The 7,283-nt window shown below is 44.3% G+C and overlaps 1 long non-coding RNA gene across 1 annotated transcript; it reads right to left on the bottom strand.

Moving 5' to 3' along the window:
- Positions 1 to 518: 518 nt before the first annotated feature.
- Positions 519 to 6,762, bottom strand: LOC309551532. Its single transcript, XR_014225090.1, has 3 exons — positions 6,683 to 6,762; positions 4,460 to 4,546; positions 519 to 623 (listed from the first exon to the last, which is right to left on the bottom strand). It is a non-coding gene; the product is annotated as an uncharacterized lncRNA (long non-coding RNA).
- Between the last annotated feature and the right edge of the window lie 521 nt (positions 6,763 to 7,283).

A 7,283-nucleotide genomic window follows, 5' to 3' on the forward strand; every position in this document is an offset into this window, starting at 1 on the left:
CCAACAAGAAGAAACCAGTGAGACTATTGTATATGCAAAAGATTTTATTCTATCATCTAGTAGACAGTCGTAGGCTTAATGAACTACATTTGCCAGCCACCGGATAGTCAGCTACTCCCCCAACATTCACCGGGTAATGTAGGAGCTGTACGATTATTTGCATCACCTTTACTGCAATCAGCTGAATCTGTCATTTGAAGGCACGGAGTAAGAAGTTATTGTCAGCGGTGCTCAGTAAAGTCAGCTATTGGAAATGTTTGGACAGAAAGTTAGTATTACATACACAAGCTGTGTTGCGTATTCGGTTATTTTTTTCCAGTATCATTCGGTTTAAATCTGCCTTTGTGCGATTATTGGTTCAGCCTGGAAAATACAAGTGCAGGATGTTCCTGAAGCCAACAGCAGCTTAGTATAAAAGTTTATTGATTAACCAGAAAGATTTTTGGAATTCTGTAGCACGGTTTTTAAACAATCATTTAGCTCTGAAATTAAAGAAAAAAAAAAAAAAAAATTAGTGGACGGATCATTGAGGATGATGATGAGGAGGATGAGGAAGGTTACAGGTTGGCCTTGTCATTGGCGGTCACATGAGCGGAATGCTGAGTGTAGGTCTTGATCGCTCTCTGTAAAAGAACAAAAAGTGTCGTTAGCAATTACAAATTAAAACCTTCCAAAGACAAAAATAGATGAATGAATGGACAAGTGTATTGTGTTCTGAAGAAAATCTGCATTGGGAGAAACTGTGGAGGCTGCTGATCTGCTCAAAATGCCAGCTAGCTGGCTGCCTCTGGCTTCAATACTGGGTTACTGACCCAGAAAAACCCATCACATTATGTAGATTAGGGATCCTCAAACTACAGCCCTCCAGATGTTGCGGAACTACACATCCCATGAGGCATTGTAAAACTCTGACATTCACAGACAGGACTAGGCATGATGGGAATTGTAGTTCCTAAACAACTGGAGGGCCATAGTTTGAAGTCCCCTGATGTAGATGGTCCATTCAGACCCCTATCAAACCAGTTGACCTCCCGGTCCTAGAAAAACATGGGACCCATTGAGTAGAGGGGAAAAGCCGAACTCATGGTAAGATAGTCATCTCATATGTAGCCGGAGTGCCGGGAAAACGAAGGCATGGGATCTGTGTGTCCTTCAAACTCAGCAATACCCAGAGACAGAAGCTTGTACATACACAGTTGCATATTACCCGTGCTAAATAGAACGCAAGGTTTTGGCTGGAGCTGATCTTTAAATTAAAGCCCAAAATGAGGTTAGATTCCAATGATGTACGGTTCACAGCCAAACATTTATATTCCCTGGCATTTAAAGGAAATGTTTGCTGAGAGAATAGGTAGGCAGCCATTGCCAACTTCTCTCGGAAAAGGTAATTTTACCACCTCCCATGTAGAGCCAAAAGCATGCATCAAGAGTTCTGCCTTCACTTTCTGCATGCTTATGTTACATCAGTGACACTAAGCTCTGGTTCACATTGATGCGATGCGGGGAAAACACAAGATTTGCTGTTACCCTGCATCACATTGAATGGCAATCACACGGCGCCCATGCAAACTGCTGCGGGTGTTAATGGTAGAATAATAACACCCCGAAACAGATTGCAAAACACAGCGCGACTGCCAGAATTGCATTGCATGGGTGTGAACAGCCATATGATTCGATTCAGGTGCAGAAAAAAGTATCCTGCACTAATTGGTGCAGATGCGATTTGAGCTATACTAAATGTATGGCCCAAATCACACAGCACAGGAATGCAGTGCGATTCCTATGCGCATCACATGCGGTGTACCATGCCACAGAAGTGTGAGCTCAGGCAAAGGGGTAGATTTACTAAAGCTGGTGCACTGAGTATCTGGTGTGTGGTAGCCACTCAGCTTCTAACTTCAGCTTGTTCAATGAAGCTTTGACAATAAAACCTGGAAGCCGATTGGTTTCTGTGCAGAGTTGCGTCAGATTTTGCACTCTCCAGCTTTAGTAAATAGCCCCCTAGGTATATTAAAGCCACTGGGTTTACAGCCTGGCATCTAGGATCTTCATTATGTGATTGAAAATCACAACCTACATATGAGGTGACAATTCAATTCCTGGAATGGCCGTGGCGTAACGCTATGGTGGCGAGTCACACAGCCATTTACACTAGAGAATGATCCCGCATGGTCTACCTTGCACTTGCCTGGGTCACAGACCAGCTGATTCAGTCTTTATGGAGCAGTAGAAGAAACAATGTGTGTGCCTTGCAATGTTGGCGAAAAATGAGGGAAAGGAATCTGGAGCAGCGGATTAACAATGTTGTGTGAAAAACTAACAAAAGTGTGAGTGAAACGTAATTACTTCCCGCCCATGGGACATTCTTTTCTGCCGGCGATTCCCTAAAAACAATCATAGTGGCTGACCATTCCCCCCCCCCACCCCCTCCAGTGTTTCTTCTGGCATGTCCGTGTGATCAGTGAGCCGGAAAATGAATCAGCTGGTGGCGGCCATTTTACCATAGAACTGACCAAGGACCAGATAGTCCCCGACCATCTCTGTGACCTTCGGAGGCCAAGCCAGAAGTTATGACGTCAATTTTGGTGCCGGCAGATGTAAACATGGCGGTGAACCTCAGGCTTTCCAGCATAGGAGAGATGTGGGGTACTTATAGACTCCAGGACTCTATGTAAAGAGGACCTTTCATGCCCTATTCCTATTTCAAGGGATGTTCACATTCCTTGTAAAAGGAATAAGTGTTAAAAAAAAAAAGCAATAATTCTAGCACAAGACCTCCTCTGTAACGCTCAACAGGTAACCTGTGAACATTTTTAAAGGGTAGCCTATGAAGATTTTTTAAGTACCGAATTTTTACGCCATTCACGAGTGTGCACAATAATAAAGCATGATGTTAGGTTTTTTTTTTTCTTGGCGTAAAATCATCTTTTGCATTATACATAAAACTTAGGCTAACTTCAGTGTTTTTTTGTTTTTTTAGGTCATGTAACAGTTTTTCAAAAAAAAAAAAAAAAGAAGCGTAGAGCACACAGGCTACAAGAAAATGGCAGCCCCACGAGGCACCAGGAGGGATCCCTAGGCCTTAAGGACAAGCCCAGGCAGGAGCCCCCACCAGGTACAGCCCCCCCCCCCACCGATCGTACAATCGCCGGCGGTGCACCCCCCCATCATCAGCATAGCGCCCTGCCCCCACCCCAGGAGGTGGACCAGACCACCAACACAGCCCCAGCATGAGGGAAGGGGGGTGTCTGACCGTCCCATGGAGGGGCCCACATCCACCCCAAAACCCTACAGGGGGAGAGGGAGGACAGTTACTCACCATACCAGGAACCATATGGGCACCGCTCCAGACAGAACCCCTCGCCATTTACATGGGGGGGCTGTTGGCCAGGAGAAATGCTGTGACTCGGGCTGAGACCCAGTCGCATGCAACCTCGAGGCGTTTAACTCACAGGCCAGACCGTGCGGTGGGGCTTTGTCACGGCCGACCTAGCGCACCAGTTTGGTGGCCAAACTGGGGTGACCACTGGATCTAGGTTATCCAGCCTGTCGCCCAGTCCGGCAGTTTATTGTAAATCTCCAGGAGGAAAAAAAAGAATATCTATCTAAAAAGAAAAAATTGCCGGGACCAGAGACCCCAGCAAGGAACTAAGTCCTTACACCTGACTAGGCAGAAAAGAAAAAAAACTGAGTACTTATACTGGAACTCTAGCCTGACACGTAGATTCTTAACGCATCATAGGCAAGATCATTGTTGTGGTGAAGTGTTCGAGTTCCTGGCACAGAAGTCCATACCGAAACTTGACCAACCACCTTGTTCCCTGACTTGGCACCCTGAGGCCTCGTTCACGCCATGGTGCAGAGACAGTTTTTCTGCATACGTTCTGCAAGGGCACAAAAACAAAAAAAAAAAAAAAAAATAGTTCTGTATGTTCCCTGTTCACACCACAGCATGCAGATTTTTTCTGTGCAGGAATCTCCATTGTGTGTGCAGTTTTCTGCACTGGAAAAAAATTGACGTGACATCAACATTGGTGTGAACAGGGCACAGAACCGATGTCAACATTCATGAAATCTGATGTCTTTGCAAGTGAAATCTGCGTGGTTTTCTCTTCAATTCCCATCAGTTTTCATGAACTTATGGTGTGAATGAGCCTGGAGACTTTTGGCTGTTTAAAAAAACAAATGCCTTAATAGGACACAGATTTGATGACAATCCGGCATAGCGTTCCAGAAAATGAAATCCAGGAATGATTCAAGCAGTGGCACAGGTTTCTAGAAAAAAAAGTGTCACTTCACAAGGGGACTACTTGGAAGGGGTGACAACAGCCACTAGTGTATAGGTAAGGAAACTTTTTTTCCCCCAGTGCGGGAATTAAATCGTCACACCTCATATTCCTTAGTACTGGTAAGGTTTGGGTTCCCCCTAGTGGAAGGAAAGAGCAGCACTTCACATTACTTTATGGTGTCCTTCAGCGTTGTACTTGTCAAGCAGAGCCTGGATACGGTTGCCGTAATCCGGGTGAACGTCAGTGAAATTCTTCACCTGGTGGAAGGAAAATTTAACAGGGGTTACCGAATGAAATAAGTTCCAGCCCAAGGATGGTTCCTAACTTCATAAACTCTTACATGGCAAGGGAAAATCACCCCGTTAAAGTGGCACCTAGATAGAACATATCATTCTCCAAATACGCTGCTGAAAAGCTCTAATGTAATCAAAAAGAACCCTTGGAGTTATGGGAATACTCACAAGATATAGAAAAAGAAAGAAGTTGTAGATTTTTGGGACATCTCTTAAACTGAAAATGGGAAAAACTCAAACGGCAATATGATACAATTGTGGCGTGTCCTGGTTGTCCACCTTTGCAGATATAAACAAATGCCCCAATGGTCCTCCTCCCCTCTATAATCATGGCCCAATTACTGTGGGAAAACAAACTTTTCCCAAGAACTACAATTTTGTGGTTGGACTTCATCTCCTTGTTGGATTGATACAGAGAAATCCTTGCCTTTCCTAAACTCCCTTCCTTGCAGGAATGTGTGAAGGTCTGGGTTTTTAGTCACATGATCTGTGAGGGTTGTCCAGTCTAAATGCCGATTCTCACCTTTACAGAAATCACATGACTCAAGTGCCTTGGGCTGCAAGGAAGTGAACCCGCAGCAACATTGTCTCTGGGAAAAGCAAGTGTTTCAGCCCATTTATCGGCACCAGAAATATGGAGACCCAGACAATACTTCCCAAAAACAATTTGTGTGCGCCCCACATATACAACATTTCCATACTATATATTCCTGCAAATTAAAATTAACCCCCCCCCCCTTTAATCAGTGTCTGGTACCAGGCTCAATGTCTACAGATTTTTATCCATCGCAGCAAAGCTCGTTAAACAACATTTGAGGGCCGGTTCACACGTAGCAATGCCAGACATCGCATGTGATTCGAACTGCTCTGCAAGTCACATGCGATGCAAATTCAACCATACAGACTGTATGGCCTGAATTCACGTCGCATTCGGACCAAACTCGTGCAGGACCCTTTTTTGGTCAACACAAGAAAATGATGGGCATGGTTGGTCACACCCATACAATCCGATTCCTGTCTGAATTGACAGTTTGCACTGCGATATGCAAACTGATCTGGGGGTGTCATTACCTTTGTACTTATTCTCCCAGCGATTTGCATATTGCAGTGCAAACTGCCTGCAATGCGGTAACTCGCAGTGGATTCACAGGGTTTCCACATCACACCAGTGTGAACCGAGCCCGAGTATTGGTCTGCTTTAATTCATACAAGCAAAGGAACTTAAAAAGTTGACCATTGGAACATGTTACATCTGCATTTAGGATCTGTAGAGATCTGTGAATAAATAAGCAAATAGCTTGTAATTCTCAATCTACTGATCAGCGTTGCCATAATCCATTCACTCTTTCTGCAGCTTTCTACCTTACAGGAGATTGAGGGGGTGGGACTGGGCCACGGCTGTGTGTGTGTGAATGGACACAGAGCCGCATCTCGGGAGCATGCCTGTTTGGGTGCACCCGAGTTGCGGCTCCGTACACCCGTCAGGAGGGAGGAGCAACGGTGTGGGACCAGAGAAAAGGAGGATCCGTGCTGCTCTGTGCAAAACCATTGCATAGAGCAGGTAAATTTAAAAAAAAAAAAAAAAAAAAAATCAAACAAACAAGTTTTAATAATTGCTTTAAAGCCCATATGGATATGAAAGCCCCAATCAATGCTGCTCCTCGGGGGATGCACACATCCACACTAGGATTGGCTATGATGAGTCTCATGCTTCAATGTCTATTACCCACTGGATGAGTTTTCCTAATGCTGACATCCCTACTATACTGAGTACCAGCGGGGCCCTATACCTCAGCCTGGAGCAGCACCACCAAGCACCAATGGCCTTATTGAAAGCTTGTAGACAGTTACAGGCAGAAACAGAGGGAGAGTCTGCAAGAGCCCAACCATGCACCCATGATTGTAGGGGAAAAAAAAAAAAAATATATATATATATATAATGCACTTTTTTTTCTGCAAAAGTATGTGCCTTTATTATTTTTTTTCCCCTAAAGGTGAACTTGGACATTTAAGTTGTAGGATCTTCACAAGTGCAAAATATCTATTACAAGTATGCATGACAGGTGCTCTTTAATACACTCTATTGCAGACGATACTCACAGCTCTTTTCTGGATGAAGAGTTGGGCACCCTTCAGGTGACCGGCAATGTTCTCACAGAGCCTCTTGCACTCTTCTTCACTCCGAACTTTGGTGTAAAAGTCCCGGACCTGCAAGGTAGCCACATAAACCAAGTCACATGACCGCTATACCGTAACTATGTCCAATGACCAGGCTAATGTTATAGACACACTGTGCACTTTTTTACTCCTCAGTCTACTTATATAAAATTGTTGTTGGTCTTCTGTGTGGGTATAAAAAAACCATGCATGCTAGATTTGTCTGATAGTTGCCCAATCCATCTCAGGACAGCCAGACTGATCAATTTCTATTTTAAGTCTATGGATTGCTAAAAGAAAACCTGCCAACAATAAGCATTAGAATAAAAATAATCTCCACTCTTAGGATATCAAGAATATACAATCTTACTCTCAGGATAGCTGTGTGTGCTGGAGTTCACTTGTATTCTCTACCAAACCTCCAGCCCAGTGTCAGTAAGCCCCCCTGTCTCTTACCTGGCCGATATCAAACAGTGTGGAGGCTACAGAATGGTAAACCGTCAAATCAAGAATTAAGCTGATTCACACCAAGTGCATTACGCTT

Source organism: Pelophylax lessonae, assembly GCF_965119305.1.
Source record: "Pelophylax lessonae genome assembly, chromosome: 3".
Lineage (NCBI taxonomy): Eukaryota > Metazoa > Chordata > Amphibia > Anura > Ranidae > Pelophylax > Pelophylax lessonae.